Here is a 12,551-nt window from a genome sequence, read left to right as displayed (position 1 = left end):
ACTACACAAACGAAGTCACACACCCACCCAACAGCCATCCACCTCACGACAGCCTCCAGCCCATGCACCTTCACCCAAAGTCAGCAAACGTACACCTCCTACAACCACTACCTCTTCCTCCATTCCCAAACCCCCTCCATCTACCCATCCCAGTGTGTCTAAAAATCTTTTCCTGTCAAACCTTGACCTCTTCTCTACACCTCCCCCACCCCGTCCATCCCCTAGGGCCCGCCTGTCCAGGTCCCAACCAAGCACCTCAGCCACCACATCACCGAGAACAGTGCTGCCAGCAGTAACCGGCTTCTGGAGTGCGCCAAGCAGCAGGGCAGCCAGTGTGCCAAGGAGCCAGCACAAGGACATTCCCCACCTCAAAAACTAAAGAAGTTGGCCACAGCCCAGAGGCAGAAGGCCAAAACACCTGCCACCAAGGGCTCTCCCAGGACTACAGTTGTGAGTGGCAAGACAGCTGCGCCACCATTCAAGGTGGGGAAGGGCAAGAGGAAGAAAGGTAAGTCGCCGCCAACCTGCACCGTGGACAAGACCGCCACCGGCACTGCCACATGCACCGCCGCCACAGGCACCGCTTCCCAGGACACCGCCGCCAGCAGCACGCTCACTGAGCCACCCACCAGTACCACTACCCAGGACACCGCCGCCAGCAGCACGCTTACTGAGCCACCCAACACCACCGCCGCCCAGCACACTGCCACCAGCAGCACGCTCACTGAGCCACCCACCAGCACCGCTGCCCAGGACAACGCCGCCATCAGCATGCTCACTGAGCCACCCACCAGCACCGCTGCCCAGGACACTGCCGCCAGCAGCATGCTCACTGAGCCACCCACCAGCACCGCTGCGCAATGAGCACAGCAAGCACCGCCGCCACTGAGGCTGCCGGCAGCACTGCCATGTGGCCACGCCACATCCTGTGCCAGTGGCACCACTGTAGACATGGCTGCCATCGCCAGTGGTCAGTCATACGTGGCTGGTGGTCAGTTCCAGGGGCCTGGACAGCTTCTATGTTGGCCCACCGTCCGTGGAGAATGACATCCACTACCTCTGTCCTTGGCAGGATGAAGCACTCTGGGCACAAAGCCCCCTCCAGAACCAGTGGAGAATGACATCCACTACCTCAGTCCTTGGCAGGATGAAGCACTCTGGGCACAAAGCCCCCTCCAGAAACAGTGGAGAGTGACATCCACTACCTCAGTCCTTGGCAGGATGAAGCATTCTGGGCACAAATCCCCCTCCAGAACCGGTGGAGAATGACATCCACTACCTCTGTCCTTGGCAGGATGAAGCACTCTGGGCACCAAAGCCCCCTCCAGAACCAGTGGAGAATGACATCCACTACCTCAGTCCTTGGCAGGATGAAGCACTCTGGGCGCAAAGCCCCCTCCAGAACCAGTGGAGGATGACATCCACTACCTCTATCCTTGGCAGGATAAAGCACTCTGGGCACAAAGCCCCCTCCAGAACTAGTGGAGACTGTTATCCACTTGAGAAACTGTGGCTTTGCACTCCCCAGGATGCAGCAGTGGGCAACCCACCCACTGGAGAGACTTGAGAGACTGTGGCTTTGCACTCCCCAGGATGCATCAGTGGGCAACCCACCCACTGGAGAGACTTGAGAGACTGTGGCTTTGCACTCCCCAGGATAAAGCAGTAGGCATACCATCCACTGTGGAGACTTGAGAGACTGTGGCTTTGCACTCCCCAGGATACCTCAATGGGCATGGAGCCCCCTCGTTGAGCTGGCGTCGTGCACGCATCCGGCTGAGGTGCCCCCCTTTCCCTTCTCCCAGAGGTGCTTGTTTTATTTTGATCTGATACCCCAGCAGTGTTCTCTCCGTTTGGATGAGGTATCTTGTGTGGGCCTCACCCATGCATTTTGGGCCCAGTGGTCCACAGACTATGTAGGTGCAGTACATGGACTTGAAATCTTGGTGTACATATTTGTTAATAGTGTATATATATATTTTTGACTAATGGATTTTTACTCATTACAATCGTTCAACTCATTTCCTTTTGTCCTTGCGTTCTTCCAGGGGGGTTGAGGGGTGTAAATGTAATGTTTCAGCATGTATTTGTGTGTATGTTGTTGTGTATGAGGGTGGGGGTGGTGGTGTTGTGTGTTGCATGTGTGTGTCACTCTCTTTTTCCTCCCCCTTCCCCTGTGTCGTAGGTGCAGTACTCACCGTGGTGGTCGCCGCCGTCGGTCGTGCTACTGGTAGAGGAGCAGGAAGAGAATGGCAGGTAGAATTTGGAGTTCCGGCTCCATGGCGTTCTGGTTCCTCGTGGGTTGTGTAGAGGTGAGCGTTTTCCCTTCCAAGTCCTGTTTCCGCCATGTTTTTGTTCGCGTTTAATCCGCCCCAGTAAAGGGGGCGGATTGGCCTCTCATAATGGTGTGGACGGTACATTGTCTTCCGCCTGTCTGTTGGCGATGACCGCCATGCTGTTTGTTTGTACTGCCGTGGTGGTCGGAGTGTTAAAGTGGCTGTCTATGTTGGCGGTTTCTGCCACGGTCATAATTCCATTTTTTTTACTGCCGGCCTGTTGGCGGTCTTACCGCCGCTTTAACACTGACTGCTAGGGTTGTACTGAGGGCCATAATCGGTGATCAATATGTACTGCTCAAGCAGACGTTACAACTTGCAGTTGGTAGAGCTGCAACATGTTAGGACCTCCTTTATGAGTGCTTTAACCAGTACTCTATTAGCACACTGAATGATCCTCAACTTCTTCCGGTCTTTCTAATAATTACTGAAATGAGTGCAGATTTTTCTGCAGGTGGTCCGTATGGTGCTGACTATGCCTTCTTTTTTGAGAATATCATGCACAGTCAGGTTGATACAATGCGCCAAACACAGGACCCTGAAATGACCACCATCTACTACAGCCTTCTCTATATTACTGCCATTATCTGTAGCAAGAAATCCAATTCAGAGACCTCTGGGACACAGCCATTCAAACATCTTACAGTTAAAGTCTTCTAAAATGTTTGCAGCTGTGTGGAATTTCTCCATGGTGAACATCACTACTGTTGCATGCCGCTAAACACCCATAAAAGTTTCTTCAGTGCTAAGATCTGCAGTAAGCTGTTGCCTCACCCCCACAAAAGAGTTCCAGTCTCCAGTGATACACATGAAATAAGTTGCTTGACAACTGGTCCACATGTTTGCCGTCAGGTGGATATTGTGAACAGTACTCTGCTGCAAAGCCTGTCCAACCGACTGCAGCACAAAGTGATGGGGCATTGGAACAGCAACTTTGGCAAAATAGGTCTAGCTGGGAACCTTTCATTTCGGGCCGATGGCCATCACAAAATGCCTGCTCCTTCCACAAACTAAAAAGGGATGAGGTCCAGCGCTAACATTTTAGCCAGCTTCTGGTTGTAAAAAGTTGCCATTTGGTGGTTGCATTCGTAGGGCCCCTCCTGCCTAAACATGCCTGTAATAGTCACTTAGATAGTTTTCTTTTGTGGTACCACTGTCACAGGCTACTTCCAGAAAGAACCAGGAGGTGGTAGACTCTATGTGCGTCTTGGAGTATGCGGTGGTGTCTGCATCTGACTCTGAGTCTTGTGCCATTTGGAGATTGCTGATGCAGGTGATGCTGCCACGCTGGGGGGGGGCACAGGGTTGCTTTGTGTAATAAGTTGTCATCCTCTTCTTCCTCATCACCTCCTATCACTATGATCGGAGCTGATTCCCCTCTGTCATCATCACCACCAGCTATTTTTTAAGGTGCTCCTCGCACCAGATTGCGTAATATTTTTTCATAGAGTTTAGCCTCCGGGACCATTTGTGAACCAGGTTTACCTCAATGAACACTCGCATGGCAAAAGGAGCATATTGTGATGCTATCCTCCTGCTTGCCAATCGTAAAGAAGTACCAAACTGGGAAGGAAATCTTTTTTAGTGTGCCACCACCAATCTTAAAGAGCTAGAGGTAGGTTGGTGTGCCGATTGCCTCTCAGCAGTGCATACTTCGACTGAGGTAGTGATGGATGCAGGTCTCATCAGGGGACTTACAAATATGGAAGCTGGTGGTGGTGGAACCAGTTTTACATCCCTCTGAGCACGTTGAATAGGAGAGGTAATGTCGGTGTCCCCTGAACCGGCTTCCATACTTACAATCACTAGCTCGTCCTCATCCCTTCTCATAATGATAAGGCTTTAAAGAACTTTCCTTTTCCCTTGCCTCTCATGGAGGGTCTCTGACTCAGCCAGGGTCCAATCCAAGTCCAGATCATCAGAAGGGGTTTGGCAAAGATGGCGGAATACCCTTTTTTCTTGCAGGCGATCAGGAAACCAACTGTTCAAGAAGTACTGTTGTTCAGCAGGAAGCTCAACCTCCTGTTCTGCTCCTACTTCAGGAAGAACTATTGTTGGCTACAGCTCCTGTTCGCTCAGTTTCTTGTGACAATTAGGTACTTTGTGGCTGAGACAAATCCAATTGAGATTCACAGCTCGTCACCATGATTGCAGTGGCTGTCTCTCTAAGAGACATGGGCTTGGGTATGGGTGGTACCATAATGGAAGCCGGAGTCCTGCTCCTAGCTTGCTGCCTAGAGGATGGTGCAGCAGGCACATGTTGTTGCCTGAAAAAGGAGGAGGACGCCAAGCCAGTGGTGGCAATCTGCTTCTTCTCCTCACTGGCCAGTTTTTTGGCAGCACCTTTCTTTAAGGCCATCTTCAAGCTCTATCAGTTGGCACTGAGCTGCACAATTGGAGGCAGAGAATGGCTGATGTCAAGTGGTGTGGTCCCATCACTTTGTGTCTGCTTTCTGTCCGGTAGTACTGTGGCTGATGTCTCTTGTGCACCTAACAGCAAATAAATAAGGAAAACATTTAGTGAAACATGGTATTTTTGCAGTTTGAATTATCCATAGTACAGATAATATAATTTAGTGCGGTTATCCTAAATAATTAACAATAATAGTGTAGCCATTCCAATCCACACCATAACATAATATTTCAATCAGGATAACAACCAACAGATGTAGCTGTGTGCTTTATGTGCATCTAAGGAGAGACACCTGTGGCAGGCCAGGGGTGTAGGAAAAACATAATAATCCTTAAAAAAAATGAATGCTGGTGTTCTATGGTAGGCGCGGGGCGCAGGGGAAAATTACACAATCCTTAAAAACATGAATGCTGGTGTGTGCCTATGGCAGGCAGGGGTGCAGAAGATTACATAATCCTTAGTACAGGGGAAGGTGCGTTCCGTTGTCTCAAGACACCACATTGCGGTTCAGAGGACTGGCGGCGGACCCCCACCTCCTCCCCCACAACTAACAACATGGGAGGAGCAGGTCTTGGCTATACTGCATCCTGAGGGCCTTGCAGGAGTAGCAGGAGGAATGGACCTATGGGTCCCAGGAGCCAATGCTGTTGTACGCCGGCGGTGATGGTACGCACCGTCGCGGACGTGACCGCCATTTTCTCTCTGTTCACTCACTTGATACCTGATCTTTGACAGGAGAGGACCTACACTGCAAGTGCTGCTGTTATCCCAGTCTGGAAGCGACAATGGCTACAGTGTCTGGGGAAAGGGCACCTGCATTCACTGCGGAGGAGTTGGACAAACTAGTGGATGGGGTCTTCCCCAGTACACGCTACTCTACGGTCCTCCAGACAAACAGGTGAGTACACTGTGAGCATGATGTATGGGCAATGCCTGTTTGAGGTGGTGTGGATGGGAGATGGGGGGGGAATGAGGCGTTCATGAAACGATTGTGAGTGTATGTGCGTCAGGGCAAGGGTGGGAACGTGGCCAATGACAGTGACAGTCTGGACGGTTATATTTTCTCCTTTTCCCCTGTACTATTCCTCTAGGTCAGCGCCCACCAGAAGAAGGATATTTGGCGTGCCATCGCCAAGGAAGTCCAGAACCTGGGGGTCCACCACAGACGGAGCACCCACTGCCATAAAAGATGGGAGGACATTCGCTGCTGGAGCAAGAAGACGGCAGAGGCCCAGCTGGGGATGGCCTCCCAACGTGGGAGGGGTGCCCGTCACGCCATGACCCCCCTGATGCTCCGGATCCTGGCGGTGGCGTATCTGGAGTTGGATGGGCACTTGAGGGCATCACAGCAGCCACAAGGGGGTGAGTACACTCTCATTCAGCTGATTCAGTGCGCATGGGAGGTGTCTGGGTAGGGAAGGTGGGCAGTGGGTTACCCTAGGCCAGGGCGAGTTTTGCAGGCAAGGACCCTTTGTGAGGCGGGCTCAGTGGCACCCCACCCCCACCAGTGGTAAGAGCCATCTACCCCTAGTCAGGCTCCTGTGACTTCCATGTGTGCAGCAATTGGGCATAGGCCTTGTACCCCATGGCCCTGTGATTAATTAGGGAACTCTAAGTGCATGGCGTAGTGCAGAGTGCTGCTGTGTCTGTAGTGTCCACCAACGGTAGTGGTATTGCATGCACTGAACATGTCTTTCTACTTTCTTTCCCCCCCTTTTTGTGGTCTCCCTGTTCTTGTGTGCATTTGCATCATCAGGCGGAGGAGCAGTGCCACCGGAGCAGGAGGGAGCTGCATCCCACATGGCCCTGGAGGGCAAGACTACGGACTCGGCATTCACCTGTGGGACGGAGGGCGAGGGAAGCTCCACAGCGGGGACAGGAGCTGAGACCAGCAACACCGACTCCTCCTCTGATGGGAGCTGACTTGCGGTGGCGGGCCCCTCTGTGCCCACCGCATCTACAGGTACAGCTGCCACCCCCCCACCAGCACCGCCCTCCCAGCAGCCCCTCAGCGTGTGTCCCGTGACTGCTCACCCAGGAGGGTGGGCATCTCCTTCGCCCCAGGCACCTCAGCCCCTGCCCCTGTCAGCCCTGCTGCCCTCAGTGAGGAGGCCATTGACCTCCTCAGATCCCTCACTGTTGGGCAGTCTACCATTCTGAATGCCATCCAGGGTGTAGCGAGGCAGTTGCAACAGACAAATGCTTACCTGGAGGGCATTCATTCTGGTCAGGCAGCCCAACAGCGAGCTTTTCAGACTCTGGCCTCAGCACTAATGGCAGCCATTGTCCCTGTGCCCAGCCTCCCCCATCCAACTTCCCCTACCCAGACCCAATGCCCAGTACCTCAGCCTATCCCAAGCACACCATCAGACCAGCATGCACACACCTCAACACACAAGGGTAGCTCTGGCAAACATAAGCACCACACATCCCACAGGCACTCACACAAGCATCATACCCATGCACACATGCCAACATCCACTGCCTCCACTGTGTCCCCCTCCTCCACGTCTCCCTCCTCCCTCCCTGTCACGTCTCCACTCACACCTGCATGCACTACATCTTCAGCCACTACGTCCATCACCAGCACGCCCATCACCATACACCACTCACGTGCACACACCACCCCCACTACCATTCACACATCCTCTGTTTCCTCTCCCAGTGTGTCTATGAGCCCTCCTCCCAAACTACACAAACGAAGTCACACACCCACCCAACAGCCATCCGCCTCACGACAGCCTCCAGCCCAAGTTGGCCACAGCCCGGAGGGAGAAGGCCAAAACACCTGCCACCAAGGGCTCTCCCAGGACTACAGTTGTGAGTGGCTAGACAGCTGCGCCACCATTCAAGGTGGGGAAGGGCAAGAGGAAGAAAGGTAAGTCGCCGCCAACCTGCACCGTGGACAAGACCGCCACCGGCACTGCCACATGCACCGCCGCCACAGGCACCGCTGCCCAGGACACCGCCGCCAGCAGCACGCTCACTGAGCCACCCACCAGCACCGCTACCCAGGACACCGCCGCCAGCAGCAGGCTCACTGAGCCACCCACCACCACCACCGCCCAGCACACTGCCACCAGCAGCACGCTCACTGAGCCACCCACCAGCACCGCTGCCCAGGACAACGCCGCCATCAGCATGCTCACTGAGACACCCACCAGCACCGCTGCCCAGGACACCGCCGCCATCAGCACGCTCACTGAGCCACCCACCAGCACCGCTGCCCAGGACACCGCCGCCAGCAGCATGCTCACTGAGCCACCCACCAGCACCGCTGCGCAATGAGCACAGCAAGCACCGCCGCCACTGAGGCTGCCGGCAGCACTGCCATGTGGCCACGCCACATCCTGTGCCAGTGGCACCACTGTGGACATGGCTGCCATCGCCAGTGGTCAGTCATACGTGGCTGGTGGTCAGTTCCAGGGGCCTGGACAGCTTCTATGTTGGCCCACCGTCCGTGGAGAATGACATCCACTACCTCTGTCCTTGGCAGGATGAAGCACTCTGGGCACCAAAGCCCCCTCCAGAACCAGTGGAGAATGACATCCACTACCTCAGTCCTTGGCAGGATGAAGCACTCTGGGCACAAAGCCCCCTCCAGAACCAGTGGAGAGTGACATCCACTACCTCAGTCCTTGGCAGGATGAAGCATTCTGGGCACAAATCCCCCTCCAGAACCAGTGGAGAATGACATCCACTACCTCTGTCCTTGGCAAGATGAAGCACTCTGGGCACCAAAGCCCCCTCCAGAACCAGTGGAGAATGACATCCACTACCTCAGTCCTTGGCAGGATGAAGCACTCTGGGCGCAAAGCCCCCTCCAGAACCAGTGGAGGATGACATCCACTACCTCTATCCTTGGCAGGATAAAGCACTCTGGGCACAAAGCCCCCTCCAGAACTAGTGGAGACTGTTATCCACTTGAGAAACTGTGGCTTTGCACTCCCCAGGATGCAGCAGTGGGCAACCCACCCACTGGAGAGACTTGAGAGACTGTGGCTTTGCACTCCCCAGGATGCATCAGTGGGCAACCCACCCACTGGAGAGACTTGAGAGACTGTGGCTTTGCACTCCCCAGGATAAAGCAGTGGGCATACCATCCACTGTAGAGACTTGAGAGACTGTGGCTTTGCACTCCCCAGGATACCTCAATGGGCATGGAGCCCCCTCGTGGAGCTGGCGTCGTGCACGCATCCGGCTGAGGTGCCCCCCTTTCCCTTCTCCCAGAGGTGCTTGTTTTATTTTGATCTGATACCCCAGCAGTGTTCTCTCCGTTTGGATGAGGTATCTTGTGTGGGCCTCACCCATGCATTTTGGGCCCAGTGGTCCACAGACTATGTAGGTGCAGTACATGGACTTGAAATCTTGGTGTACATATTTGTTAATAGTGTATATATATATATTTGACTAATGGATTTTTACTCATTACAATCGTTCAACTCATTTCCTTTTGTCCTTGCGTTCTTCCAGGGGGGTTGAGGGGTGTAAATGTAATGTTTCAACATGTATTTGTGTGTATGTTGTTGTGTATGAGGGTGGGGGTGGTGGTGTTGTGTGTTGCATGTGTGTGTCACTCTCTTTTTCCTCCCCCTTCCCCTGTGTCGTAGGTGCAGTACTCACCGTGGTGGTCGCCGCTGTCGGTCGTGCTACTGGTAGAGGAGCAGGAAGAGAATGGCAGGTAGAATTTGGAGTTCCAGCTCCATGGCGTCCTGGTTCCTCGTGGGTTGTGTAGAGGTGAGCGTTTTCCCTTCCAAGTCCTGTTTCCGCCATGTTTTTGTTCGCGTTTAATCTGCCCCAGTAAAGGTGGCGGATTGGCCTCTCATAATGGTGTGGACGGTACATTGTCTTCCGCCTGTCTGTTGGCGATGACCGCCATGCTGTTTGTTTGTACTGCTGTGGTGGTCGGAGTGTTAAAGTGGCTGTCTATGTTGGCGGTTTCTGCCACGGTCATAATTCCATTTTTTTTACCGCCGGCCTGTTGGCGGTCTTACCGCCGCTTTAACACTGACTGCTAGGGTTGTAATGAGGGCCATAATCGGTGATCAATATGTACTGCTCAAGCAGACGTTACAACTTGCAGTTGGTAGAGCTGCAACATGTTAGGACCTCCTTTATGAGTGCTTTAACCAGTACTCTATTAGCACACTGAATGATCCTCAACTTCTTCCGGTCTTTCTAATAATTACTGAAATGAGTGCAGATTTTTCTGCAGGTGGTCAGTATGGTGCTGACTATGCCTTCTTTTTTGAGAATATCATGCACAGTCAGGTTGATACAATGCGCCAAACACAGGACCCTGAAACGACCACCATCTACTACAGCCTTCTCTATATTACTGCCATTATCTGTAGCAAGAAATCCAATTCAGAGACCTCTGGGACACAGCCATTCAAACATCTTACAGTTAAAGTCTTCTAAAATGTTTGCAGCTGTGTGGGATTTCTCCATGGTGAACATCACTACTGTTGCATGCCGCTAAACACCCATAAAAGTTTCTTCAGTGCTAAGATCTGCAGTAAGCTGTTGCCTCACCCCCACAAAAGAGTTCCAGTCTCCAGTGATACACATGAAATAAGTTGCTTGACAACTGGTCCACATGTTTGCCGTCAGGTGGATATTGTGAACAGTACTCTGCTGCAAAGCCTGTCCAACCGACTGCAGCACAAAGTGATGGAGCATTGGAACAGCAACTTTGGCAAAATAGGTCTAGCTGGGAACCTTTCATTTCGGGCCGATGGCCATCACAAAATGCCTGCTCCTTCCACAAACTAAAAAGGGATGAGGTCCAGCGCTAACATTTTAGCCAGCTTCTGGTTGTAAAAAGTTGCCATTTGGTGGTTGCATTCGTAGGGCCCCTCCTGCCTAAACATGCCTGTAATAGTCACTTAGATAGTTTTCTTTTGTAGTACCAATGTCACAGGCTACTTCCAGAAAGACCCAGGAGGTGGTAGACTCTATGTGCGTCTTGGAGTATGCGGTGGTGTCTGCATCTGACTCTGAGTCTTGTGCCATTTGGAGATTGCTGATGCAGGTGATGCTGCCACGCTGGGGGGGGGACACAGGGTTGCTTTGTGTAATAAAGTTGTCATCCTCTTCTTCCTCATCACCTCCTATCACGATGATCGGAGCTGATTCCCCTCTGTCATCATCACCACCAGCTATTTTTTAAGGTGCTCCTCGCACCAAATTGCGTAATATTTTTTCATAGAGTTTAGCCTCCGGGACCATTTGTGAACCAGGTTTACCTCAATGAACAATCGCATGGCAAAAGGAGCATATTGTGATGCTATCCTCCTGCTTGCCAATCGTAAAGAAGTACCAAACTGGGAAGGATTTTTTTTTTAGTGTGCCACCACCAATCTTAAAGAGCTGGAGGTAGGTTGGTGTGCCGATTGCCTCTCAGCAGTGCATACTTCGACTGAGGTAGTGGTGGATGCAGTCTCAGCAGGGGACTTACAAATATAGAAGCTGGTGGTGGTGGAACCAGTTTTACATCCCTCTGAGCACGTTGAATAGGAGAGGTAATGTCGGTGTCCCCTGAACCGGCTTCCATACTTACAATCACTAGCTCGTCCTCATCCCTTCTCATAATGATAAGGCTTTAAGGAACTTTCCTTTTCCCTTGCCTCTCATGGAGGGTCTCTGACTCAGCCAGGGTCCAATCCAAGTCCAGATCATCAGAAGGGGTTTGGCAAAGATGGCGGAATACCCTTTTTTCTTGCAGGCGATCAGGAAACCAACTGTTCAAGAAGTACTGTTGTTCAGCAGGAAGCTCAACCTCCTGTTCTGCTCCTACTTCAGGAAGAACTATTGTTGGCTACAGCTCCTGTTCGCTCAGTTTCTTGTGACAATTAGGTACTTTGTGGCTGAGACAAATCCAATTGAGATTCACAGCTCGTCACCATGATTGCAGTGGCTGTCTCTCTAAGAGACATGGGCTTGGGTATGGGTGGTACCATAATTGAAGCCGGAGTCCTGCTCCTAGCTTACTGCCTAGAGGATGGTGCGGCTGGCACATGTTGTTGCCTGAAAAAGGAGGAGGACGCCAAGCCAGTGGTGGCAATCTGCTTCTTCTCCTCACTGGCCAGTTTTTTGGCAGCACCTTTCTTTAAGGCCATCTTCAAGCTCTATCAGTTGGCACTGAGCTGCACAATTGGAGGCAGAGAATGGCTGATGTCAAGTGGTGTGGTCCCATCACTTTGTGTCTGCTTTCTGTCTGGTAGTACTGTGGCTGATGTCTCTTGTGCACCTAACAGCAAATAAATAAGGAAAACATTTAGTGAAACATGGCATTTTTGCAGTTTGAATTATCCATAGTACAGATAATATAATTTAGTGCGGTTATCCTAAATAATTAACAATAATAGTGTAGCCATTCCAATTCACACCATAACATAATATTTCAATCAGGATAACAACCAACAGATGTAGCTGTGTGCTTTATGTGCATCTAAGGAGAGACACCTGTGGCAGGCCAGGGGTGTAGGAAAAACATAATAATCCTTAAAAAAAAAGAATGCTGGTGTTCTATGGTAGGCGCGGGGCGCAGGGGAAAATTACACAATCCTTAAAAACATGAATGCTGGTGTGTGCCTATGGCAGGCAGGGGTGCAGAAGATTACATAATCCTTACTAAATGAATGCTGATGTGTGCCAGGCACCTATTGCAGGCAGTGAGAGCAGGAAACAAATTTCAGAATCCTTACAAAATATATGCTGGTGTGCAGCAGGCACCTATAGCGGCCAGGGAGTGCGGGGGGAAATGGCATAATCCTTACCAAATAAATGTTGATGTCTGT

Source organism: Pleurodeles waltl, chromosome 1_1 (genome assembly GCF_031143425.1).
Source record: "Pleurodeles waltl isolate 20211129_DDA chromosome 1_1, aPleWal1.hap1.20221129, whole genome shotgun sequence".
Classification (NCBI taxonomy): Eukaryota; Metazoa; Chordata; class Amphibia; order Caudata; family Salamandridae; genus Pleurodeles; species Pleurodeles waltl.
The sequence above is the reverse complement of the archived record's forward strand: the minus strand, read 5'-3'. Positions refer to the sequence as shown.